The sequence below is a fragment of the Triturus cristatus genome, chromosome 4_1 (genome assembly GCF_964204655.1).
Source record: "Triturus cristatus chromosome 4_1, aTriCri1.1, whole genome shotgun sequence".
In the NCBI taxonomy this organism is placed as follows: Eukaryota; Metazoa; Chordata; class Amphibia; order Caudata; family Salamandridae; genus Triturus; species Triturus cristatus.
The window spans coordinates 796,226,914-796,254,886 of NC_140585.1; the positions used below are offsets into that span (position 1 = coordinate 796,226,914).

The following is a 27,973-nucleotide window of genomic DNA, read 5'->3' on the forward strand; positions in this document are numbered from 1 at the left end:
AACTATGCAGACACAACCACTTCTCCCAGCTAGACCTGGGGTCAGAGGAAATGGCTGGTCCTAGTGGTCTTTTCTCATCTGCCAAAATAACACCTCCTTCCACGACAAGACAGAGGAGCCACAGACTCCCCCTCATCTGACAACTTTTATACAGAGCCCATGAGACCAAGGGATTCACATCCCTCTGTAGGAGTCAGCAAAAAAACAAGGAGAGACCCTGGCAAACCCTCCAAAGACCAGGATCAACACCCTGACATATTTGATTCCCCAAAAATCCGTCATCCTTGTTCTTCAGAATGGGAATCTACCCCCAAGGTTGCCTACTACCTGAAACAGTGTCTTAGACAACCTGTAGTTAAGGAGGTCAGAAATAGGCTGTGGGCTCAGTGCCCCAGACCATCTATTGAGAGAAAAGTGGCTGCAACACCTGAGCTTGACACCACAATTGTCATCCTTCTAGCTAAATTAATCAAGGACCCCTAATGAGGCATTGACCAATTCTGGCATGCTTGCCAAAGCTTTTGGACCTGGTCGGACACATAACAATGATAATGGAGCTGGCTGAGATAGCTGAGGAGTCAGGAGATCCTACTGATCCTGACATTTTATCAGGATGGGTGCATAGAGCGGTTTGCATCTTAGTAAATGGAAATTACTTCTTGTCCACAGAAGGTAGATGTTCTATCCTCTTCAGACTCAATCCCAAACTAGGGGAACTGGCAACTAAAGAGGAGGGCCCCAAAGCCAAGGGATATTTGTTTGGGGAGCCATATATCAATGACCTGTCAAAATTTGTTTAATCCTATACAACTGTAGACAATGCCCAGTGCTCACTCAAGAGAGTGTTCACACTTATAGTTTTTGGCTGGGCCGGCATGGTAGGAGACGCTCAACAGCTGTTTTCCCTTCTATAGTCTACGAGGAACTCAGGGTCCAAAGAGAAACAACTGGTTGGACATGAAGTGCTACACCCCCTTTTCCCTTCCATATACAAGTGCCAGAGAGGATGTCCAGGAAGATGTTCAGGCCAGGGAACCCCAACTGTGGCAGGTAAGATTCAGTATTCTTCCCAAACCAACCTAGGGGCAAGACTGCAGAATGCCAGCACAGGTAGAGAGAAATCTCTCCCAGATGGTGCAGGGGTTTTACATAGAGTTTTGGCAGTATCCCCAGCAACCCATCCAACTGACACCAATATCCTTTTCACTGGAGGTCTCAGAACTGATAGATCTGGGGATTCAGAACTTGAAAGCCAAAGGTGCCATAAATCAATCCTTTCTACAACGAAGAGGGTTCCTAAGCAACATTTTTGTAGTCCAGCGAAAAGACAAGTAAGTGAGACCAGTCATCAACTTAAGAGAATTCAATGGCTGGATGGTCTACAGACATTTCAAGATTGAGGAAATGTTATGTATGTATGGTGCCACAAGGTTCCCCCTTTCCCTGCTTGGCGCTAGCACCCTGCGACATGGAGAGAAGGGGTGTTTCAGGTAGATATACGGGAGGCCCTAAAACATTACCTCACACACAATTGGGGGGGACACTGCAACCAGAGCTAATAAATGGGACACACTAAAGGTTGTATTACATGGGGAATGCCTCATTAAAGCTTACGGAATCAAATAGCAGTTGGCCAGGGAGCTAAGGATCCAGAAAGATGAGTTTGCATGGCTCTAGAGTGGCAAGCATGGACACTTCGCTACACAGGGTGAGATAGTGGCTGCTAGGTGCATGGTGGGGAAACATCGGACCAATTGGATTGCTTTACCCAAAAAGAATACAGGCAGCCACTGCACAGAAAGGGGGATAGGCCTGGTAGACTTTTGGTGTGGCTGCTCCGACCTAAGGATCCGGCATGACTGATTATGTCCCTTAAGACGGACAACATCAGATTAGTGGTGACAAAGGCATCTTTTGAGAGAGAGCTCTGCAACTATTGCAGGAAGGTTGTGATCAGAGTGCCATAGAGGAGTTTCTGGGTGGGACTAGAAATACCCCAACTGGAGCCCTCACTGAGGGAAGAGTTAGAGGAGGCGCTTACCAAAGAGTAAATCGGGACAGTTATTAGGGATATGCCCAGCTGTTATACACCAAGCACAGATGGGCTCCCAGCAGACTTTTATGCTGTATAAAATTGCTGGAGGTCTTTAACGAAGCAAGGGAGGTGGGGGTCCTTCCGCAGTCTATGAGAGAGGCTCTTGTCATCATGCTCCCCGAACCTGATAGAGACCTGGAGAAGCTTGGCTCCTACTGATCAACTTGGATGTGAAGATCTTATCAAAAATCATAGCGAACAGAATACAGGGCGTTATCGAACAGTTGGTACACAAAAACCAATGTGGCTTTATCTCCAACAGGAGTACATTCCTGAATTTCCATGTGCTTACTCATGTCATGTGTACAGTGCGGAGGGCGAGGCGGAATAACATCCGTATCTTAGGGGTTCCTGAATGGGCGGAGGGGCCTGCAATGGACCTCTTTGTGGAAGATCTGGTGATCAACAAACTCCATCCCAAACGTCTCTCCTGCTATTTTTCTATCGAACGGCCCACAGAGTTCCCGGGAGGTGTCCAAAGCCCGGAGCCCCTCCCATGCCCATAATTGAAACGGTCTTTAACTTTCTTGACAGGCACGTTATTTTACAAACAGCAAGGGCTGGCCCTCCGCTGAAAGTCGACAACGTGACTGTTACCTTTTTCCCAGATTTTACCATCAAGGTTCAAGCACAAAGGCGCAGCTTTACAGCGGTTAAAAAAGCTCTATGTGACAAGGACATAAAGTACTCCATGCTGTTTCTGGCTAAACTCCGGGTTGAATCAGAGGGTAAGGTATGGTTTTTCTTGTCCCCGGAAGAAGCCTGGGAGTGTCTTGAAGGCTGGCGTCGAGTAGGGAGACCACCGGAGGGTCGCAACACCAGGACCCACAACAACAGTCAGCGCGTCCCTCCAGACTCAAGAGAAAACCATTCGGGGGAAGACCCAGACGGACAACTCTGACCGAAACACCGAGCCTCATGTGCTCTAAACAACACCCTTAGACTATATGCACACTCTCCTGCTCCAGAATTTACGGCCCACATGGGATGGCTTCCTATGTGATTGTTGGCATTGCTTCCAAGGCAACACTGGATGCAACAAGCTTGTGCCTCAATGGTTCACCGTCAGCACGCAAGTATTTGTATGAATTGGATTAGAATTGACTGCTTCTAAGTATAACATGATTATATTACACTGACCAGGCGAGGGGTGGAGGCAGTTAGCCAGGTACCTCACACACGGAGAGGTGGGCGAAAGGCACTCTGCCTTGCTGGGGAGTGGAAAGTTGGAATTCCACTGGCAGGGGGGCAGGGACGGGGGTTTGGGTGGGGGAGGGAGTGCGGTTGGGCTTTTTATTGTTATAGTTCCTATTACACAGAGCATCCTAATGGATCTAGCTCCGCTAGGTCAATCTGCTAGACTGCTGACACTACCTACATGCTTGGGAGGGCATGAAGGGTGGGGCTCCACCTTTTCTTTTAACTTGGACTGCTTTCAGGACTTGGGGTCACTATGCACGCCAGCAATGGTCGCCTTGCACTCCCCCTATGATCTCAAGGACTACCCGCCATGACTGACACAGGGGAGATAAAATTGTCAATACTGACGTGGAATGTGAATGGCCTGAGCGATAAAATAAAATGGGGAGTGGTTCTGCAATACCTTAAGAGACAATCACCAGACCTGATACTATTGCAAGAAACACACCTAGTGGGCAATAGTTGTAAGGCTCTGGATAGGTGGGGATACAAGCTTCTGATACATGCGAGGTTTACATCCGGCTCCAGGGGTACAGGTATCCTTATACGTAAAAATCGGGCCCTCACTCCTACCCGTATGTGGGCCGACTCTGGGAGGGTAAACCACTGAATGTAGTGTTGGTCTATCTTCCACCTGCGCTGGGGAGGACTGCACTGCAAGATCTAGATAAAAATCTTGATAGATCTCCCCCTGGTACCCTTATATTTGGGGGAGACTTCAACATGACAATGGACGAGAGGCTTGATAGGCAACCCCAGAAATTGTCTCCCCCGCTGTAGCACCCATATGGCAGACTTCGCCCAAGCAGTGGGCCTCACTGACATTTGGCGTTCACTGCACCCTACTATAGTTCACTATACACACTATTCCAATGCACACAGAAGCATGTCCCGCATTGACTATTTTCTTACTTCCCTTGCAGACATAGGCCACTTCCAGCACCCTTGTGGGCTCCCGATAGGTATCGCCGATCACTCCCCTCTCTGGGTTGAACTCACTTTTCACCGACGGTATACCCGAGGCCCCATAATAATTAATCCATGGCTCCTTACAATCCCAGATATTAAAGATGACCTTGGTGAACACACTGACCATTATTTTACTGAAAACGTCAGATCCGTCGATTCGGTGAATACTATATGGGAAGCCTACAAGGCAGTGATTAAGGGACATGCCCTGGGGTTGAAGATCGGATATATCCAGAATCAAAATAGACAGCTGACACAACTTGAAAGCAATTTGCTCTAACTAGAAACGAACCATAATGCCTCTCCCACCGCGGCCACAGCCCATAGTCTCATGAGTAAACAGCTAGAATACAAATCCCTAGAACGTGAAAAAACCCAGGTGAGATTGCTCCATACTCGCCATAGGGTGTACGAGCTTGGAGGTAGGGCCGGTAAAATGCTGGCGTGGCTGGAGCGACGAGATCAGGCGGCTCAATGGGTCCCTGAAATTCTACTGGAGGAAGGGCGATGAGTGACAGATCCCTGGGAGGTGGCGGAAGCATTTGCAAACCACCTGGAGGCAGTATATACCTCCAAGACCACCACTTCCTCGGACGATTCACGTCAAATCTTGGAGGAAATGGACCTGCCCACATTGTCAGACAGTGACTGGGAAGCGCTAGATGAGATATAACAGTGGAAGAGATCTGTAAAGCAATTTTTACCATCCAATCAGGGAAGGCAATGGGACCTAACGGGATTCCAATTGATTTCCTTAAAGGTGGCCCCACACCTAAAACACATGTATGAAGAGAGTCTGCAACAGGGTATTCTTCCATTAGACCAAAGACTGGCTTCTATAGTTGTAATACATAAACCCGGGAAACCAGCGACCAACTGTGGCTCATATAGGCCTATCTCTTTAATAAGCTCAAAAGCTCTGATCGCGGTCCTCCCCTCACTGGTCCATGAAGACCAGTCTGGGTTTGTGCCAGGACATAACACCGCTTTAAATATTCGTCGGGTCCATAATGTCCTCGATAAGCAGCCATATATACAGGAAGACGCGGACATAATGTCATTGGATGCTGCCATGGCGTTCGACTCAATAGAATGGCCATACCTCTTCGAGGTTTTAGCCAGGTTCGCCTTTGGTCCATGGTTCCGACAATGGGTGGCGCTGCTTTACACTGCGCTGCTAGGTCAAGTCAGAGTAAATAATTACACGTCACAAACATTTGCCTTACAAAGGGGGACCAGGCAGGGATGTCCCCTGTCCCCCTTACTGTTTGCACTGACTCTGGAACCGCTGTCGACATGGATATGACGTGACGTGTTGATACGTGGACTGCGCTGGAGCAAAGATAAGGAAGATAAAATATTGTTATACGCTGACGACATCCTGGTATATTTGGCGTCCCCACAGGCCTCTATTAACAGCCTGTTAAACGTCTTTACTAATTTTGGCAAATATGCGAGTTACACCATTAACTGGTCCAAATCTGTGCTCTATTTCTTACACGGCCCCCCACCTAGGTTGCCTCGCGGTTACACAATTGAGTTGGTCACAGAGGGTTTTAGGTACTTGGGTATCTTTATCACGCCTGACCCCAAGATATTCTATGATCAGAATCTTCTGGGCCCCCTCAAACGACTACAAGACGACGTCAAGCACTGGAGATCGCTGCCCTTGTCCCTCCTGGGACAGGCAGCCTTGTTCAAAATGCTCGCACTACCTAGATTCCTGTATGTACTTCAGAACTGTCTGTACCCAATTACTGATAATTATTTCACCACCATTGAGGGGGAAATCCGAACCTTACGATGGGATGGGGGTGCACCTAGCATCGCCCTCCAGAAGCTGACAAAAGGGTGGTACAATGATGGGATTGCCCTTCCAGATCTGGGCTTATACTATTGGGCCTCGCATCTGGTGGCACTTAATCATTGGATTTATGGCTCCCCGTTGAATCCATCTTTCCAGCTAGAAAAGTATCAAACGGGGCAGGAGGGATACTTAGGCACCCTCTATACCAATGTGCGGAGGGTACGCTATTTGGGACCCATGTCACAAACCGTAGCCATTTGGCACAGGGCCACTACACGCCTCGGTTGGGCAGGTAAATTCACGAAAGCCACACCTTTGTGGTCCTCTCAGTGGTTGGGATTGCTCTGCCACCACACAGATTTCGACAAATGGGACATCATTGGCATAACAAATATAGGCGACTTGATCTGCAGGGGCAAACTTCTCACGTTTAAGGAACTACAAGCCAAATATGCTCTTGCGCCCGGGAAGGTTTTTTGATATTTGCAGATTAGGCACGCCCTTATCACGAAAATTCCAGACCTGACTTCCCTACCAGACTCCTCCCCTTTAGAGGACCGCTTGCTCTCAGAACCTCTCTTGAACAAGGCTGTCTCCTGTACCTACCGCAAACTCTGTAATAACTTACCTGACTCCTTTCAGACTATTCGTGGTCGCTGGCAGGTGGACATAGGACCAATAGATGATGAGGACTGGCAGTCAACGTTAATGTCCCCCAGGGAGATGGCAATGAACCATCGCTTTTGCCTCATACAACTAAAAATTCTACATACGATCTACATTCCTGGGGTGCTATTGACCAAAATAGGCAGTCGTGCGGATGCATTGTGCCAGGAAAGCACCTTTTATCACATCTTGTGGGACTGTCTACAAATACATCCTTTGTGGGATAATGCGACCAAGAAAATGCAAGACACATTGGGTAAACAGAGCCAATTGACACCAAGGTTTGTGATCGTAAACATATGGGAGGCCACAGATTTGACGGAACTCGAGCAATTGGCTGGGTGGCGGAGATGGATAGATGCATGATAGCAGAGAAAGAAGTCTACAAACTGAGGGGCTGCCCCAAGAAATGGGGTGGTTGGAATGCCTATAGAGGGGAAATTTGTACCTCACCAACAGCAGACATTACAATGGTGAGACGACCATAACCATAACCTCCCAGAGTACTGAATGTACACAGTCCATGAGTGTTGTTGAATTATATTTCAATGCAGCAGAAGGATGATATTGTATTGTGATGATGACTCTGTGTTTTCAACTTCAATAAAGTTGTTTAAATAAAAAAAATGTACACAGTGCGGGACTCCCAAGAGGAGATGAATTGATTACATTGTTCAATAGGCAGCCAGTGCAGGTCAAGAAGCATACTGGGTGTAGAGGTGAATTTGGGGAGGATGGAGCAGGAGGTGAGCAGCAGCATTTTGTACTATCTGGAGGCATTTGAGTAGGGTTTTTGCCACACCCAGATAAAGGATATTTCCATAGTTAAACCGAGAGATAACCAGAGCCTGGACTACAGTTCTTTGGGCTGAGGTGGGGAGACAGGTATGAATTTTCTTGAGCCATTTTAGGATGCCAATACAAGTGACTGCCACCTTGTTAATTTGATAACGCATGGTTAGTTTGTCCTTAAGCCAGACTCTTACATTTTTCACTACCGATACTGGAATGGGGGTATTACCCAAAGTCGCGGGCTACAAAGGAGGTCCCCAAAGGTTGGAGGAGTTATCCACCAACAGAACTTCTGTTTTGTTCCCTTTTAATTTTAGAAAATTGACATTCATCCATGATGAGACATGAGAGAGACCGGTGTTGAGGGCAGTTGTACTATGATTGTCCTTTGAAGACAAGGATACCACAATTTGGGTGTCGTTTGTGTATGAAAAAAGTGAAAAAATCTTCTGCTAGTGGTCTTACGTACAGATTGAAGAGAAGTGGCCTCAGGGTGGATCTTAGAGGCACCCCCAAAGCTAAATGGTGACGCTGTATTTGCTGACAGATAACTGTTTTAAAACCGGTCATGTTGTCAAGTTTTAGTAGCATTAGAATCCAGTCTTTGCTTATGCTTTTACTAAATGAGTCAGGCTTTGACACAAAAGTGCAGTCCTGAAATTTGAAGATTGTGTGCAGTTCCCTTACCACTTCCACAGTAGTGAATGATTTTTGGTAAACTCCTAGGTATAGTGGTTGTTGTCTAGAATCACACTGTGAGTCTGTGTGCATTTGGGAAGCACTGTGAGATAAGCATTTGGTAACATTGTGTATTTTTTAGCAGATAACTCTTTTAAAACCTGTCATGTTGTCAAGTTTTAGTAGCATTAGAAGCTAGTCTACTCTTTGCTTATGCATTGATAAAATGAGTCAGGGTTTGACACTTAAGGTGCAGTACCATGTACTATTCTGTTCACTGTGGCGGAACTGAAAATTTAAAAGTTTTACCTAAGCACTGTCCTAGAAGTAGTCTGATTATTTAGTCCGTTTCTAAGTACCAAATAGATTGCTTCAAATGTCTATGCAGTATGCATGTAGTGTTCTAACATACTATGCACTTGTCTTTTACACCTTCAATTCCCTAGTCAGTATCCATACACTTCCAGGAAACACCCTGTCACTTCCTTTGCAGTCCTTTAGAGATCCATTCAACAGCATGTACTAATCCATTCACTGTGCCAAAACCCAAACACTTATAAATTCACCAAGACACTCTCTTTCCAGTACTCTAATGATTCAGTCACTGCCTAAGTATTCATGCACAGAGCCAGGTCTTAGCACATGGACTTCTTCAAACCCCTATCCACTATGCATGCAGTCCTCTAACCACCTACACACTTGTCTTTCACACCTTCAATTCCCTAGTCAGTATCCATTCACTTCCAGCAAACACCCTGTCACTCCCGTTGCACTCCTCTAGTGACCCATTCAGCATCATGTACTAATCCATTCACTGCGCCAAACCCTAATAAATTCACCCAGGCACTCTCCTTGCAGTACTCTAATCATTCAGTCAGTACCCAAGTACTCATCCAGTGACCCAGGCCTTAGTATATGGACTGCTTCAAACCTCTATCCACTATGCATGCAGTCCTCTAACCACCTACACAATTGTCTTTCACACCTTCAATTCCCTAGTCAGTATCCATACACTTCCAGGAAACACCCTGTCACTCCCTTTGCAGTCTTCTAGTAACCCATTCAGCATCATGTACTAATCCATTCACTGTGCGAAAACGCAAACACTTATAAATTCACCAAGATACTATCTTTGCAGTACTCTAATCATTCAGTCAGTGCCTAAGTATTCATGCACTGAGCCAGGCCTTAGCACATGGACTGCTTCAAACCCCTATCCACTATGCATGCAGTCTTCTAACCACCTAGACACTTGTCTTTCACACTTTCAATTTCCTAGTCAGTATCCATACAGTCCAGCAAACATCTTGTCACTGCCTTTGCACTCCTCTAGTGACCCATTCAGTACCAAGTACTAATCCATTCCCTGTGCGAAAAGCCTAGCACTTATAAATTCACCTAGGCACTCTCCTTGCTGTACTCTAATCATTCAGTCAGTACCCAAGTAGTCATGCAGTGAGCCAGGCCTGAGCACATGGACTGCTTTAAATGCCTATGCAGTATGGATGCAGTCCTCTAATCACCTACACAGTTGTGTTTCACACCTTCAATTCCCTAGTTAGTATTCATACTCTTCTAGCAAACACCCTGTCACTCACCCAGTGTGTCTCCTTATAGTACTGTAATCATTTAGTCAGTTAGCATGTAGAGTTTTAGTGAGGTAGGCTTTAGGGCATGAACTGCTTCAAAGTAGTATGCACTATGCATGTAGTGTTTTAACCATCGTCAAACTTGTGGTTCAGGGACATAGTTTCTTAGTCAGTATTTATATAAAATGTGTTTGTACAGTAATGGAATAGTATAATTTTGAAAGTTATTAATATACATTTCTTTGTGATTCTTTTTTACAGATACAGAATAGGAGTGTTTCTCACCTGTTTGCACTCTTCTCGTGCAAGATTGTTCGGATGAAGGGTTCTTAGGTGTTTCATCATACTTGCCGTGCCGTACAAGTATTTCTTGTTAGGATCCCCTCATGACAGAACTCTTTTGCAAATCTTGCACGTGACCAAGGTGGCATTGGTCTTTGTTTGCCCCTTGGGAAAAGTAAAAAATGTCCTCACCACTGAAGAAAAACGTTGTAGGCGTTGTGCCTTCTGCAAAAAAAATTGCTCAGATTCGGTAAATATTGTAAAGCGGCAACATTTACAGTTTTTGTAAGTTCAACTTATAAAATTTTGTTAGCTGTATACATTTTATATATCTGTGATTAGTTTCTTGTTGTATTTTGTTGAGAATAGCATGTTGTTTTTTTTTTAACAATCTTTCTGATTTTCCAGGTCTGTCGTCGACATCCATGGTCCCCACAGGAGTGTTCCGCCTTGTTGTTTTGTATTATTGTTGATACATTTTGTTTATTAGTTTATCGTTCATATATATGTTAATAAAAGAATAAAGTTTGAAAATAGTTTATCGTTTACATATTTATGATTATAAAAAATAAAGTTTGAAAAAAATAATAATAACGTTTTGGGTTGTTCTCTCAACTGCTGTGTGACTCTTTCTTGTTCTTATTACTGTTATTTCATGGAGTCCACCAAGGTGTTAAATTTTGGGGCACTTATCGCTGGAATACTGGTGATATCTGCAGTTTGCACCAACTTCTGAATAGTGTGTTAGATTTATCTCAACTTTACTTCCGTTAAAGTGCTGATAATGAAATGGAGACTAGCCGTTCCCGTGCAAAAAGACACAAGGTGCACCTTTCCGATTTATTCTAAATACTAAAATCCTGTATTGATTTGCACTGAGGTATTGGCTGCACTTACAGTGTACACACAAAATCTATTAAGAAATCTCATTGTATTTATATTGATTGGCAATAGTGCGTCAGGTGCTGGATCTTGACGAGATACACTGCTCAGTTCGTATATTGTTCTGCAGACGAAAAAAATCACATCACAACTTTCACACCAATTGCAATGCGAAACAAATTCCGGCGATAAGACACGTTAGCACCAGGGATTTTACACCTGCTTTCTGCTGGTGTTAAGCAGGACAACTACCGGCACCATGAAAGGGAACACAGCCAAGAGCCACACCAGAACACCCACAGGTGCCATAGAGTCAATGAGCATGATACAGGGATACCCATGAGGGCCAGAAGACTCATCTCAACAACTCCAGGACCGCCAATGCCCCCCAAACCCACATCTTAGCAAGTGTGTCCCTGTGGTCATTGTCTTAGCATGATAGGCACGAGCCCTGCAACATCACAGTGTGCTGTCACCTCAGCGTTGGCAGTGAGCCTGGACGTGTAGCTACGCACGCATCCTCCTGCATGCACAACTGGCATGTGCTGGTCTGGGGTTCACAGGTCAGTGCAGGGGTGTGCCTATCCGGCAAAGGGAACGGGGTGTCTCGGACATGTCCGTGTACAGGAAGTGCGGTAAGTGTGTCTCTGTGTTCTGGTGTGGCCTGCTACAAGAGCCGCAGCAGTCGATGTTGTAAAGTGGCATGCACCACCTCCAAACGGCACTGTGATGGTGTAGTTGGAATGTAGCAGGACATGCGCAAATAGGCATTACAATGGTGTGCCGTACGAGTGCACGAGATACAACAGCGCACCGTACAAAAGTGTGGGGGCTCGTGGGAGGGAGGAGCAGCTGTTTGGCAACATAACACACAGTGAACTCGACCATGTGCCACATGCTGGGCATCTCATCCATGATGACCATGGTCGCAGACATCCCACAACACCAACGACTGGCCTTTGTACACATCCTGTATGAATGCAGCGTGGTTTTCACTTCTTTGCTCGTTCAGTGGTGTGATGTTGGCGGGTTGTGTGACTTGTGCTCCTTGTTGGTGTGTTTCATTTTGGCCATTGTTAGTCTATATCTGTGTTGTACTTAATTGTGCATGTGTGCCATTCTGCCCATCTCTCCCCCTCCCCCCACTCCCTGCTTCTTCCTCTTCCTGGTGCTGTTGTGTCTATAATGTTGTTGCTCCACACATAAATACATGTAAAGAATAAATTAGAATAGTTCCTTGATTCTTTTAGGTTTCAAAACTTCTCTATTGGTTTCTTTTTAATTTTCCATATGAACCGTTTTTTTAATATTCAACAACACATAGAAGTCAGAAGTGCAACGTATTCTATCAACACACTTTCTAGAACATTCTACAACACGTGCAGGTTAAAAGTTCATCAATTTTTTAAAACTTAACGATATTTTTTGCAACATTTTCTTGAACATTTAACGACACGTGCAGGTTAAAAGTTCACGATTGTTTTAAGTTCGAACAGTGCCTTCCAAATGCAAGTAGCAGGTGTGGTTGAGCTGAGCAAATTTTATCCTATGATATGTACTCCACGTTGAAACAGCTTTTTCTTAACCAATCACAAAGATGCTTTTCCACAAAACTAATGTGCACCCTACTTTTAAAAAAGAATGCTTTTCATGATATCTTTAGAGATAAGTTATAGATAGGAATTAGCATTTAAAAAACCTTTGAAATTCACTGAAAAAACCATAGGTTTCATGCACATTATAGTTAGGAATTGGCATTTAAAAAACCTTTGAAATTCACTGAAAAAACCATAGGTCTCAGGCACGTTATAGTTAGGAATTAGCATTTAAAAAACCTTAGAAATTCAATGAAAAAACCATAGGTTTCAGGGGCGTTATAGTTAGCTGGACATTTCCCTCGTACACAAACCTAGAAATTCCCCTGTTATAGTTAGTTCAGCTAACTATAACTCGCGCCCCCGCAATGCACTGCTGATGACGTCACATATTACATCACTCATGACATGGTCAGTGACCACACTGATGACATCTCAAATGACATCACTGATGACATCACTGATGACGTCATCCATGTGACAAAGTAGTGCACCTTCTCACACTCTAATATAACCTTTGATACACTGACTCAAAATTTCAAACGGCCATTTTGACAACCATAGATACTCCAATACCAATAACTACACACCCACTCATTGACTTTTAGGTCTACATACATGTCCACTCACTCACCTGTACAGTCACTCATACTTACATTCACTCTGTGCATTTATACACCTATATAGACACTCACACACCGCCAATCATCCATTGAGGTACTGACACATCTAGTCAGTCATGCAAATAATTAATCACAGTCCAATTCACTCACCTATACAGTTAAACACACTCAAGTTCACTTACTCATAAAAATACTAACAAATTCTGTGTCTTCCTGCAGAAAAACAAACAGCACATGACACAGATATCCTTGCACTATGGCGCATACAGCCACTCCCAAAATCACACACTCTCACATATAGATAGTTATATACTCTTACACACATATACACTGCGTTTCACATATGTAGTTACTGACACATGTACAACTGAGATATACATTCAATCACTAACACACCCTTACATACAGTCACCCAACCGTACAGTCCATCACAGATGCACTCTTAAAACCATGCACCCACTGAATCACCCACTCACACATCTAGTCACAGGGTCACACACACCCTACCCACACAAACACTCAGGCACCCATACAGATACTCAGACAACCAATCAATAACCCATATAGACACTCATATAGCTATTCACAAAACCATGCAGCCACTTATACACCAACACACAGACACATACAGACATTCACACAGTTTAGTCACTAGTCTGCAGTAAGATACATTTAATGACTCACTTATAGAGTCAGTTACGCACCTAGAAAATCATCCATTCACACACTTGTACACCCACTTATTCTTCAACAGGCCTTTCCCTATATATATTAAACATATTAAAACTGTTCAGAAACACATACTCAATGGATGATGTCATCAGTGATGTCATCAGTGATGTCATTTGAGATGTCATCAGTGATGTCATCAGTGATGTCACTGACCATGTCATGAGTGATGTAATATGTGACGTCATCAGCAGTGCATTGCGGGGGCGCGAGTTATAGTTAGCTGAACTAACTATAACAGGGGAATTTCTAGGGTTTTGTACGAGGGAAATGTCCAGCTAACTATAACGCCCCTGAAACCTATGGTTTTTTTCAGTGAATTTCTAAGGTTTTTTAAATGCTAATTCCTAACTCTAACGTGCCTGAAACCTATGGTTTTTTCAGTGAATATATATATATATATATATATATATATATATACATCTACCAGAAATTGCTCTATAAGCATGAGGCGCCCACACGATGTGCTTCATAATCCTTTTATTGGCTGACTGCACAAAGCTCCATGGTGTGATTTTATCAGCAACCCTTCCAATTGTCAAACGCGTTTCAGGCTCACACAGCCCTTGTTCACTGAATGAGGCAAATGGAGTCCAGCATCAGTTTTACCACGCACCTGCATGATTATAAATGGTCCTACTACAATATATACTAATGACTCATCTCATGAGTGCTCGAAAGAAGTCTCATGTGGGTTCTGAAGTGCCGCACGGGAAAAAGAGGGAAGTAGAAAGGGTAGGTGAACCCCGTGAATGGGCCCCTTCCTTCCTTCTGTGCGAAATAAAGAAAAAGGAAACAGAAAAGACAAAGAAAGACTAATTAAAAACCAGTGTGGACATCACGTACCACATTATATTTTCTTATTGCCATCCACAGAATACCAAATACTAAATGATCAATAGATGTATATAGATGTCTGTTAAACTGCTATAGAGGAAGAACACTAATGTGCAGGGTAAAAAACACAGGGTAAAATTCACAAGATTCGCATATTCTTACATTACATACCCAAAAGATATATTCATTAAAACTTATGTATGTACTTGTACTGTCTAGCCTCATTGACGTTCAATTATAGAAGGAAAAACAGATAAGATATCAGGATAAACATGTCAAAAATGATGTTGAAAACATACTATTCTTTGAGATGTACCGCTAATTCTTCATCTTGATTCAGGCCCCCAGGGGCCCTTGTTTGAAAATTGATAATATGTCTCGACTCCTTTTGCCTGAGTACCAAAACCCTGTTTCCTCCTCGGGGTCCTTTATTTACTTGTTCAAGAATCAGAAAACTAAGGCACATCGCATTGGAGAAGTGTTTGTCCTGGAAATGACGGGCAACAGGATATTTTTGGTCACAATGCAGGATGGCCCTATAGTGTTCTAAGATACGTTTCTTGGCCATTAGAGTTGTGGATCCAATGTACCACAGATTGCATTCACAGACAATCGCATAGATGACAAAGATGGAACTGCAAGTAAGAAACTGCGTAATTTCTTTACGTACACCATTGTATTCTACATGATTACAGAATTTGCTGTTTCTACAAGCTTTACAATGCCCACAAGGAAAGAAACCCTGTAGGCCATGCAGATTCCTATCAGGATAGATGGTAACATCACTGTGCACTAACTGATCCCTAATACTCCTACCCCTTCTGTAGGTTATATTGGGTCTGTCAGCCACAGTATTCCCAATGATGTTATCTGATTTAAGTATATTCCAATTACGGGTCAAAATACGTTTGATGCTGTTGGAGTCTTTACTATAGGTCATGATGATCCTCGTGCTGTCACTATCTTCATTGCTGTCCTTATCAATAGTTTCTGAGATCGTCGAGGATCTTTCAATCCTGTCTGCTCTATCTCTGGCTTTCTTAAGCACCCAGTTAGGATAACCTCTTTCTCTGAAGCGTACACACATCAAATCCCTTTCTTTCTGATACCCCTCTTCTGTATTTCAATTCCTTTTAGCCCTAAGCAGCTCTCCATAAGGAATGCTCCACTTGAGAGCCTCAGGGTGGCTGCTAAGGGCATGTAGTACACTGTTCCCCACAGTGGACTTTCTGAAGAGGGATGTATGTATCTGATTATTCTTGATGTCCAATTTGACATCTAGATACTCAGCAGTTAGGTTATTAATGCAGCCACTCAATTTGATGTTCTGCTCGTTGATGTTGAGCTTGTTAATAAAACGTTGGACCTCGTGTTGATTGCCTACCCAAATGATAAAGAGGTCATCGATGTAGCGTAGCCACATCGAGGCATGTGTGATATCATTGTGGAACTCTGGATCGGAAAAGATCTTCACTTCCCAGTTTCCCATGAAAAAACTGGGAGCAAAGCAAGATCCCATCGCAGTCCCGGTGGTTTGGCGATAGAGTGTGCCGTCAAACATAAAGATGTTATTTTGTAAGCAATACTCCATCATCAGCGTTAGCATCTTGCTATGCTCCTGAAATCTAACAGGTCTATTCTCCAAATAATGTGAGCACGCTGCCAGTCCCTGTTTATGATCAATGATGGTATACAAACTGTGCACATCGAGGGTAATGAACCAATGATCATCACCCCATTTCATGTTGTTGATTTTTTTGAGGAAATCTTTTGTATCCCTGATATAACTGGGTAGTGCACAGACATACTCTCTAAGAAAATGGTCCACATATTTAGAGATATGTTCTGCCACGCTGCCACGGGAGGAAACAATGGGTTGCCCTGGTGGATTAAGGGGATCCTTGTGCACCTTGGGTAGGAGGTACAGAACAGGAAGTATGGAAAATCCTTTTTAAGATAACAAAATTCCTCCAACTCGAGGATACCCTTGTCCCTCCAATTGCCCAAGAGGTCCCAAATGGTGGTAATACTCGTGGAGTATTCCTCCAACCCAATAGGGATGTAATACTTGGTATCTTCTAGTTGTCTGTGTGCTTCGGTTAGGTATTTTTCCCTGTCAAGAATAACAACATTGCCGCCTTTATCAGCGGGCAGATGACAACACTTCCATCTTCTGCCAAAGACTTAAGAATCTGTCTTTGAGCATAGCTGAGATTGTTGTCATTACTGTTGTTAGTTCTTTTACTTTTGTTTCTGTAGCTATTGAATTCTTTGCCCACAATGTCCTGGAATGTATATATGTTGTCATAAGAGAGACAAGGTACGAAAGTGGACTTAGGTTTAAAGCCAGAGAGAGTCGAAGCATTTGTAGTAATCCCACATTCTGCCAGACATTGTGTGGTCTCAATGGATGAACTCAACCCTCCACCCTCCTGATCTAGTTCGATCATAGTGATCAATGTGTCAATGACACCTGTGTGTAACTCTGTTTGGTCTGTCTTTACCAGAGTAGTACTCAAATTGGTTATCTTTCTGGTTTCAGTTCTTTTGAGCATGTGAAATTTCTTGAGTTTCAATTTTCGTGCAAATTTAAATAAATCTATTCTGGCATTGGCATAATCAAAAGGATAAGAGGGACAAAATGAGAGACCCAAACATAGCACTTGTTTCTCAACATAACTCATAGATCTTTTGGAAAGATTAATAATAGTTCTATTAACCATATCAGGTTCCATTAGAAGGCTTTTCTGGCGCGCGTCTGTCTTGTTCCCATGCCGCCACGTCCCCTGCCTCTTCTGCTACCGTTGTCGTATCCTTGTTTGTCTGTTCTTACGTCTCCGCGGCCCCTGCCTCGTTCACGGCCTCTTTGTCCCCGTGTCTTTGGAATTGGGGTGTCCCGTGTAGTCTGACGACCCTGACGTAGGGTCCGATGTTCGTCTAAAAAAGTTTTCTTACGTATATTGCCTTCTTCTGTGGAGGTATTATTAACTGATACATCAGATTCACTCTCACTTGTCGTGACCACAGCCATTGTTGTAGACTCTGTGTTGGTAGTTGTACTGTCTTCACCTGCCATTTGTTGATTATACAAGTGATCGTATTTTCTACTGAATGTCAGAATCCTACCGCTTTCATAGTCGCCGTAGTCACGATTGAGCTTCCTTTGTTTCCTGTTCTTAATGTCCTCCTCATATTTTTTTTAACGTTCCTTCATACTACCAAGAAATTTGCTTAGTGTCTCTTTATCAGCTATTCTGTTTAAGTCCTCCATGAGATTTTTAATGGATTCTAGGATACCATCCCGGTCAAGCCACGCATATTTTATTAAGATTTCCAACATTCTCTTCGAACTGTGCGTGGAATTCTCAGACCATTCATCTAACATGAGGGGATTAGGTGTCTCATATGTCGGCATTGTGAAAATCCTCAGACCTTGTGGTACCATAGCTTGGTCCACATAATTTTGCAATGAGGTTGCTTCCCACCATTTCGAGATTTCCGCCCTTTTATATTTCTCCAATGTCCGCAGTTAATCATCTATGGGCTGTATAGATTTAGATGTAGTATCATATTTCGAAATGGGTATTGCTTTTCTAGTAAAAATAGCTCTCACCGCTACCCTGCGTTCTTCCAGTTCATCAATTTATACCAAAGGGCTCATACCCCAATTAAGTTGCAGTTACTGATACCATGGTTGGAGGTGTATCCCGATTCTGAAGCTGCTTCTAAATTGTTCTGGGGATTTAAAGATGGTTTCAAGATAGGTTACCAAGGGCCATGTTATCATCGTTGGGCTGACAACCTAAAATCTGCCAAAGAATTGCCACATATTGTTCAAAAGAAACTGGATGCGGAGTTAGAAGCTGGTAGGATAGCGGGTCCTTTTAGTCAGTGTCCTTTGCAAAATTTGACTGTATCTCCTTTGGGCGTAGTTCCTAAGAAATTGGCTGGAGAATTCAGATTAATTCATCATCTATCGTGGCCGGAGGGCCAATCTGTTAATGATTTCATCTCTCCTACTGACTCTAATGTCTCTATGCTTCTGTTGATGACGCTTTAAGACTAGTACGGTTGGTTGGGTCTGGTGCTGAACTAGCAAAATGTGATATTCAGTCTGCGTTTTGTTTACTACCTATTCATCCATTGGATTTTGAGCTCTTAGGAATGTTTTTTAATGGAGCATTTTATGTCGACAGAGTCCTCCCTATGGGTTGTTCAATGTCTTGTGCTTTGTTTGAAACTTTTAGCACTTTCTTGCAATGGTGCTTTTCGAAGACAAGTGGTCACAAACATGTTTGTCACTATTTAGATGATTTTATGTTCATTGGAGAGGCACATTTAAACCAATGTCGCAGAGCTTTAGGCATTTTTCAGGATATGGCTGAGGAGTTCGGTGTTCCGTTGGCTCCGGAAAAAACTGAAGGTCCTTGTACCAAACTCACTTTTTTTGGTATCGAGATTGACACTGAAGCTATGATGGCTCGTTTGCCAGTTGCAAAGGTGGGTGAAATCAGGTCTTTTCTGTTGAAGGTTATTGACAAGGACAAAATCGAGCTCAGGCAGGTTCAACGTTTGTTGGGCTACCTAAACTTTGCTTGTCGGGTGGTCAGGGCTGGCAGAACTTTTTGCAGAAGGTTGGGAATGGCAATGTCAGGAGCATACCTCCATCATCACAGGATTAGAATTACTAAAGCCATCAAAGAAGACCTGTTGATTTGGCTAAAATTTTGGGAAGATGTCAGTGGAGTTTCCCTCTTTTTTGTGGAAGACAACACTATATGGCAGATTCAGTTATTTTCAGACGCGTCTAGGGCCCATGGTTTTGGCTTATTTTGGGAAGGTCGCTGGTGTGCGGAGAAATGGCCTCAGCATTGGCTCCAACAAGGATGCAGTATTGCTTTTCTTGAATTGTTTCCTCTCATAGTAGCTTTGCTAGTCTGGGGTGAGGAATTCCGAGATAGATGCGTGCTGTTTCATATAGATAATATGTCTGTGGTGGAGCTCATTAATAACCAAAAAAGCGAAAGATTTACAGATGTTACGCCTGTTGCGGTTTTTCATGCTACAGAGTCTCAAACTAAATATTGTTTTCAGAGCTAAGCACATTCCAGGCATTATAATTCAATTGCGGACGCGTTGTCTCGCTTCAATTGGCAGAAATTCTGCAATTTGGCGCCAGGGACGGACAACTTCAAAACTGCGATTCCACAAGACATCTGGGTGCTGGGGGATTGAGGATCATCGAGTTGGTCGAAAAGTCTATAGCTCCCTCCACCAGACGCGGTTATCAGCAGGCCTGGTCTGAATTTTTAAGTCACGCTAAATCTCACAGCATTGAAGGGACACCAGTTGGTAACAAATGTTTTATTTTACAGTTTGTATTGTATTTGATGAACAAGGGGTTGTCTCATACAACCATTTCCGGAAAACTGGCTGGGATTTCGTTTTATGGACAGTTATAGTGGGATCAAGACTTGGGGGGGATGTTTTTGTTGCATCGAATGTTGAAAGGTTTCAGTAGAGAACGTGCACATTCTTTGCCTTTGCGCGAACCAATTACTTTTGTTCTTTTGCAACAGTTGTTGGTACATCTACCATTTTGTTGTTATGACAGGTGGGAGGTTTCTCGTTTTAGACTTTGTATGATATGGTTATTTTTTGGGGCTTTTAGAGTTTCAGAATTGTTGGGAATGAGGGATCAAATGGGTATTCAGACCAGTGACATTCATGTTCAACGAGGGACATTGAGGATTCTGTTGGGGAAATCTAAAACTGATCAATTGGGCAAGGGCACATGGATTCATTTAAATGGTAGTGGTGTACAGGAATGTTGCCCTCTTGGGGAATGGGAGTCATTCGCAAGTTCTCCTGATTTTCAGCATGGGGCTATATTTCGGCATCATAATGGGGATAAAATTACCAGCGATCATTTATTGGCTGTTTTGCGGAAATCCTTGACCTTGGTTGGGAAAAAACCCTTACTGTTTGGGACTCACTCTTTCCCAATAGGGGCTGCTACTGAAGCGGCAAGATTGGGTTTGGGTGGGGAGAACATTAAAAGGATTGGTAGGTGGAAATCTGCTTGTTGTTTTCGTTATGTCAGAAAATAATAACAATTATTTATTACAAGGCTGCAGTCTAATTTTGTTTTTTCCGCCTAGGTCGAGTTATCTACGAAAATGCATACATGGATTTTATGCCACTCCTTCATTAAATGGTCAGCCACATTTGCAGAGCGGCAGATTTATGGCAGAGCGCTTGGACTTCCCAGCAAAGGCCACGAGGTCCTCTGGAAAGGCAAAGGTGGGATGAGGTGGGAAGGTTTGTTTTCCATGCTGTCAGAATTATCATCTGAAAGAGGTTTTCCGGATTTATTAATCATTCACTTAGGTGAAAACGATCTAGTACCATTGTCGGGTTTATACCTCTTAAAGCAAATGAAATTGGACTCAGCAGTGATAAAGAACTATTGGGTGATTACGACACTGGTATGGACAGAATTTATTTACAGGCATCATTGGAGGGGGGCTCACAATCACACTGCGGTGGAGAAGGCTTGCAGAAAGCTAAAGCAATGCAAAACTTTTGTCATGCAATGGGTATTAAGGTCTTGACCCATGAAAACATCACAAGCGCTGAGAAGCATCTCTTCCGGGAGGATGGGGTACATTTGTCCCAAATAGGTCAAGCATATTATATTATGGAGTTGAGGGATTTGCTGGCGGAATTTGGAATGAAAATCTTTGGTGTAATAAAAATTAAAAGTAAAGTTTGTTTTTTCCGCAGGTTCTTGGGGTGGGGCCAGGAAAACTCTTAGGAAAACTCTTTGGTTTTCCTGGGTGGCGCTTTTGGGGAGGTTTGGATAGTCTGGAGCGGGCTTATCCTTCCCTCTGGGGTGGGAGGAGGGTGGACGAAAAGCTTGTTAGGAAAAATGTAAGGAGGGGAAAGGAAATGATGGGATTGTGCAGTACATGGGGTATTTTCTGAAAGTTTTGTTGGGAATAGTTTGGTTTCTATTCACGATAAAATGTTTTAAAACGTAATGACAATGTGGATTTTGTCATAATACGTTTTTGCTTTAAGAAGCAGTTTTATCAGTTTACCTGTCATAAAGTAACCTTTTTTGCTAAATCAATAACGGCGTGGATTGTTGTTATTGCGCTATCACTATGTATGAAACCAAAACGGGTTCCACATAGGATAACAAAAAATACAATGTGTCAACCACATATTCTCCTACTGTATAGCGTGCTAGGGGGGGGGGCTAAGCAATAGGCAGAGTGGAGCTGCAGGGGCTCTTAGAAGGGGTGAAACAACAGCAAGGCCCTTTGAGTCCAATGGGTGTTGCGCGCCTGAGTGCTACCCCTCTGAAAGTTATAATTACACGTCTATTGTACTGGAATATTGAGATTTAAATTGTTAAAAATCCTTACAAATGTTAAACTAAATAAAAGTTAAACGATACATACGATCTTACTTTTCAATGGTGAGCTTTCAAACATGAGACAAAACAGATAAGATGTAAAGTCTATATTTTACTTCTGCGCCATACTAAAAACGAATAATTCCAAGACTCGTATTTCAGCAGTATGTCGTCCAAGGCTGCCTTCTTTTCTGACTCGCCAAATTGTTAGAATTAGCAGTCTAGTGTTTCTTTTCGACCTCTTTGGTTACGTCACCGTCCTATCGGCCATCTTGCAATGTGCACTTTGTGCATTCATTACACGAAAATGCGAGGGCTGTATCTCCGATTCGGTGCGTTTCGGTGACGTCATATCGTACTACCGCCGTTCTACGCTCACTGCGCAGGCGCTTCAGCGGTCAGGGAGGTGGGGTAACGTGCCTCGACAACGGAGCCGATGGAAAGGGGTCACGAACTCTGACCCTGCGGATCCAAAGTGACCGGCAAAGGGGGGTAAAAACATCCGGGTTCCGCCGGGAAGCTAAAGCTTGCCAAAGAGTGGGAACGCTGCAAGTAGTGGCTGCAGGTAAGCCGCTCACATCCACAGACTATGTTCTGTTGGAGGAGGCCCAGTGTGAGAGGAAAGCAGGCTTCCCTGGAAGGCAAACATACCAGCGCGGGTTTGGTGTAGTAGGGAAGAAGGAGGGTGCTGCAGTTGTCTTCCTTTGCCTGTCTCTCACTAGTAGGAAGTACCCAAATGCAGCTGGTAGATTCTTGGCCGCTCTGAATTTTGCTAATTTTAGATTTATCACTAGTATATCTAAATGCATAGGTAGCTGAAATTCCTTAAGGGCTACCGACGGGTGGGGTTAGGAAACAGGTTCACTATGGGGAATGAGTATGTAGTGCTTCTGTACTTTAGAATCTGCATGGCAGGTTGAAATCCTGTTATATTGAAAATATTTGGTAGGGCAAGGGATCTGTTATGGGTGGGTGATCCAGTTGGAGTGAATGAGTGGCATTTTGCTTGTTTGTGGGGTTGTTTAACCGTCACGAGAGAGTGACGCAGAGGTGTGGAATTTAATAAAATATCTCGTCCATGGGACATGTTGCTTTATAAATCTACTTGTCCTGTAAAAATAAAAAAAAATCCACTTGTCTCTTTGGTGCAACGTAGTGCAGCGACAAATGATATAAAAGCTCTGATATTAATTAGCCTTTCTGATTATGCCAGGGCCCATACTACAGTAGGGTTTTAATTGTATCAATTTCCTTAATTTGCCACTGTTACACAGAGCTACATGCTGGGGCTGGAACAGGACCGGACTGGAAACCAAAACTGACCCTGGCAAAGAGCTCGGCCGGCCCCCCTGGGAGCGGTCGAGCTGTTTGCCATTGCCCGTTTAGGCCGATTTTGTTACAGGGGCGATTTTGCAGCTATGCTGCAAAAACGGCCCTGTAACAGAATCAGCCCCCCACCCTGGTGGCCCATCGGGGAATGCCCGGTGCCTGCTACGGCCAGTCTGGCCCTGGGCTGCAGGTAGCGTTAAGCAATAGTTTCAGGGTTGTAATGCCCTTTTAGAGGTATGTCTCTAATCTTTTCCTGTACTGAGAAAAATTGAAAATGTATTCCTGACGATGGCAAAAGTAAAACTCCTTCTAGGGTTGAGAAAAATGTGGTTGGAGGGAAAGTGAACATTTACACGTTCAACAGATTTTCGCATGAGCAAATCTACACCTGCACGTTTGCTCTTGCTAAAAAGCAGTAAACAAATATTTTCTACGAGTACGATTTCCTGGCCTACTTTTGTAAATTCCTGAAAGTCGTAAATCTGCACTAATGCAAGGACATATAACATGGGTGCCAGTTTATGGCTTTCTTTAAGAATTAGGTCTCTAATTAGGGCTAGAGTAATGCAAGACCTTTTGTTTTTACTAGAATTCTGTCTTATATATCACTGGCTTCTGCTCTTTCGTAAGGACCATTTCGGTACACAAAGTAGTTTTGTTCAGTTCCAGGGACTACTGTACAATGTGTGCTTTTTGAGACCAAGAATATTATTGCTTTTTGCCAGTGTTATTTATAATGGTGAGGGACTAGCACCTCCCACAAAGTTTTATAAAAACCATATCAAAACAAGAAACGCATTGTCCAAACCAAACGGCTAACCACCAAAAGCAGACCCATTCGCTTTGCTAATGCTAATTTATTTTCAAGTTTCCAACTATCTTGTTGAAACTGGTTGCATTTATTTTTCATTATGAATATGTTTTGGAAATGCATACATACATCAACTCATTTTACTAAGTCTATGCTTCAAAGAAATGTAACCTACAATTTCACAGTAGTTTACCAAAACATATCAACCTTGCTTTCAACCTTCTGCATATATTTGCATCTAGTTAGAGAGCATTCTGGAAGTATTGCATGCAGCCTCATATTGTTAAAGTTTTCAAACATGTGTACATATTTTTACACTAGAGCCAATGTCGGCAGTATTTCAGTCCGAGCTTACAACATCTCCTTAGAGCGGTCATTCTAATGAGAAAGGCTTTGTATTAATAAACCACAAATACAAGTTCGAACAGCATTAACATATGGACATAAATATTACCTTAACTGTAGACAGTGCCCTTCCCTGATCTATTATATGGTACTGCAAACTGGCAGCTAAAGTGTTTTTTTGCAGCAAGGGGTTGGTCCCGAAGCTAGGGCGACTGACTCTGGAATCTGGGGCTCACGGTTTGATCCCCGGCGGCAGGTCAGTCCAGTACCATATGACTCTGGGCAATAGCTTGCTTAATCTTACCGACTGCCCCCCAGCGCCGGGATGCCTTCGGGTAGCTGTTCGCTCTTTACAAATACTGGATTTACAATGATAAAATAAACATGAAAACTTTTTGTCTTTGACCCCTAACAATATGCCCTTGGAGTCAGGCTATACCAATTTCACACCCCTAGTGATGCTCTCCAAAGGCTTGACTCTGCTGAGAAAGCTGAAACCGGTCAAATTATGTCCTTTAATACCAAATGTACTATATCAACTGGTTTATTCTGAGGGCATGTCTTCGGTGACCAGGCTACCTCATGCTCTCCGGAAAGATGCATGTTAGAAGTTCAATCACTGTTCAACACAGTAGGGTGAATGGACTCTCAGCCTTGTTTCGTTCTGCACCTCTGTCTGTTGAAAAACACGATGATCATTTCATGCCGTCTTGTCCTCATTTATGTGATTGTGTGGCTGTGGCGCTTTTTGAATAATTATAGATTTGCCACATTTGTCACACAAACCACCATCTGCTGCATTATTTGCATAATTTAACAAAAAAAGTTTTGTTTCTAGCTCAAACGGTTAAAAAATGACTCCAAGGGCAGCAACATGTGTTGCCATGCAGTGGAACGCCCTTTCCAAAGCATGACTGGTCACCTTTCTGATTGCTTATTGAATGTTTGACGTAGACAAATGACATGCAACCAATGCCTTTACAGTGATAAGTGTAACAATGACAAAATAATGATGTAATACTTTAATAAAATGTGCCACATTACGCCGCATAATTTGGCTTTTCTTGCTGCATAGTTTAATCAGCCCTGCCGCATAATTTGACCCTCCCTGGCTGCATAATTCTGGTGGCCCTTGTTATTGTTCACTGATAAAATTTACAGCAAACAGTCTGCCAGCAGTATGGCATTTGATGGGCTTTTGCTAGTTCTGGGTATGACTAGAGATACTATTATGTCTGGTGGCATCTGTGTCCTATAAAGAGAAAAGTAACACCGGGAGCTAAGGCGGTCCTTACACTGCCTAAGCTAGGGGAACAGATGGGGTTGGGAGTAATAGGTAGGAAAAGAGGTAAGTAAGTGCACAACGCATTAGTTAAATAACATTTTCCATTTGGAAGGAGAGTGCACAGGAAACCTCATCATGTAACAGGGTTTATGGAATTCCGAACCATCTGAGACTAGAATTCATCTTCCCCACAAGCTCTAACTAGAATTTCAGTAACTTAAAATTGAATAACGTTTGTGGGTCTAGTGAGGCGCGGGAAGCTGACCTGCAGTCTGACTGGTAGTTAGACGAATGCAATGGACAGCCATATTTTTTTAGCTTTTTAGATAACTTCAAATAAGTTTCCCAACAGTAGAGATGCAAAGCCAACTTCAGAACACTGATAAGGAATAGCTGCCCCGGCCCATTCAAAATAAATCCATCCACTTTAAGGGTGAGGTGATTGCCTAAATAGCGGAACAGACGTTGTTTGTCAGATCCGCCTAAATAAACGTAATATAAAAAGGTGCAGTGAATAAGTTATGTATAATATTTTTCTCTTGCCATTTTGAGGTATTGGTGATATTTACATAACCCCTGGGCTGTGGCCTTGTTGTTTAGGTCACTAAAACCCCTCAATGACAGTTTAGCACCATTTTACACTGATGCATGTTAACTATTCTCTCTATATATAGGTATGTGCAGACAATTTCCCTGTCTCTATCTTCCTTGTCCTGTCATTACGAATGAGCTGGACCTCATTAGTAATCACCATGACATGGACGAGATGTACAAAGGGTAATTAAGATTACCAGTAAATAACCGGGCCAGTTATTATGATTGTGTGGGACGGCCATAACTCACAAAAGGTATTCAGGCAGTCTGTTGTCAACTTGTTTGGCTATGGCCTGTGTGTTTTTGTCATAATTCTTCAGCTGTAACTTAAATATTAGTGCCATTATGTCTCAAATGTATTTAGTGGCCTGATAAGGCCAACTGACAGACTGATACAGACATTCACACAGTTTGGTCACTAACGCGTGCATTCAGTAAGACACATTTAATCACTCACTATATATATCGATCATATTTAAACTTTACAGAAACACACAGTCACTGGATGTCATCAGTGATGTCACTGGCCATATCATGAATGATGTAATATGTGACGTCATCAGCAGTGTTTTGCGGGGGCGTGAGTTATAGTTAGCTGCACTGCCTATAACGGCTGAATTTCTCTGGCTTTGTACGAGTGAAATGTCCAATTAACTATAACGTCCCTGAAACCTGTGTTTTTTTTCCAGTGAATTTAGAAGTATTTTTAATTGCTAATTTCTAACTATAACGTCCCTGAAACCTATATTTTTTTCAGTGTGTGTGTGTATATTTATATATATATATATATATATATATATATATATTATAAAAAAAAACCTGCACCTAATGTTTTCTACTGGCATGTGAAAGATTTTTGAACATTTCTGCATTGTGACACAGATATGGTTTCTTTGAAGATGCAGCCTGTGGCATAGACCCTTTCATGAGTCAAAGTTGTAGGGTATGGGAATCATAACCGACAAGTGTTGTACGTGGGAGTGGCTCACCAATTTCCAAGATGGTGAACATCTCTGTGCTTCAGTGCTGGTTTCTATAAAGGATAAACACCACAGTTCCGATGTGGTTCTTGTTGGCTGTTTGCTGGTCACAAGTAATTGCTCAGTCTTCTCTGTTTCAAAAATGTTTTGTATCTAGAGCTCTGTGATCTTGTCTAAGATCCAACGGGAACGTTTTATTCCAGTGTGTGGTGCAATTTGCTGCTTCACAACTTTGCCCTTTTTAGAGAGTATGTCCATCCATTTGACTCATTCCCAACTTCTTCTTAAGTTTAAGACTTCTTAAGCTTTTTTTTTTTTTTGCAGTAATCCATGTGACACTATTTTGCTTAACATGGGCTTGAATTACCACCATTTAGCCCTGCTAAAAAGAGAATAATTTATGCACTGATGCTAACTGTGACCTACTCACCAAGGCCTTATTTTACTTAATCAATCCAAGCA

General features: G+C 43.0%; 1 protein-coding gene and 1 pseudogene across 4 annotated transcripts in view; both read left to right on the top strand.

Moving 5' to 3' along the window:
* The first annotated feature begins 1,098 nt into the window (after positions 1-1,098).
* LOC146855561 (uncharacterized) lies at positions 1,099-19,651 on the top strand (annotated as a pseudogene).
* A 2,790-nt stretch (positions 19,652-22,441) lies between these two features.
* The window catches only part of NR2C1 (nuclear receptor subfamily 2 group C member 1), a 358,243-nt gene continuing 352,711 nt past the window's right edge, over positions 22,442-27,973 (top strand). For 2 of the 4 annotated variants that reach the window (XM_085653392.1, XM_085653393.1), the window contains exon 1: positions 22,545-22,732. The gene's annotated coding sequence lies outside the window, so the exon portion shown is untranslated. Of the gene's footprint in view, positions 22,733-27,973 lie in introns of all 4 variants that reach the window. The other 2 variants (XM_085653389.1, XM_085653391.1) reach the window with 2 other exon arrangements.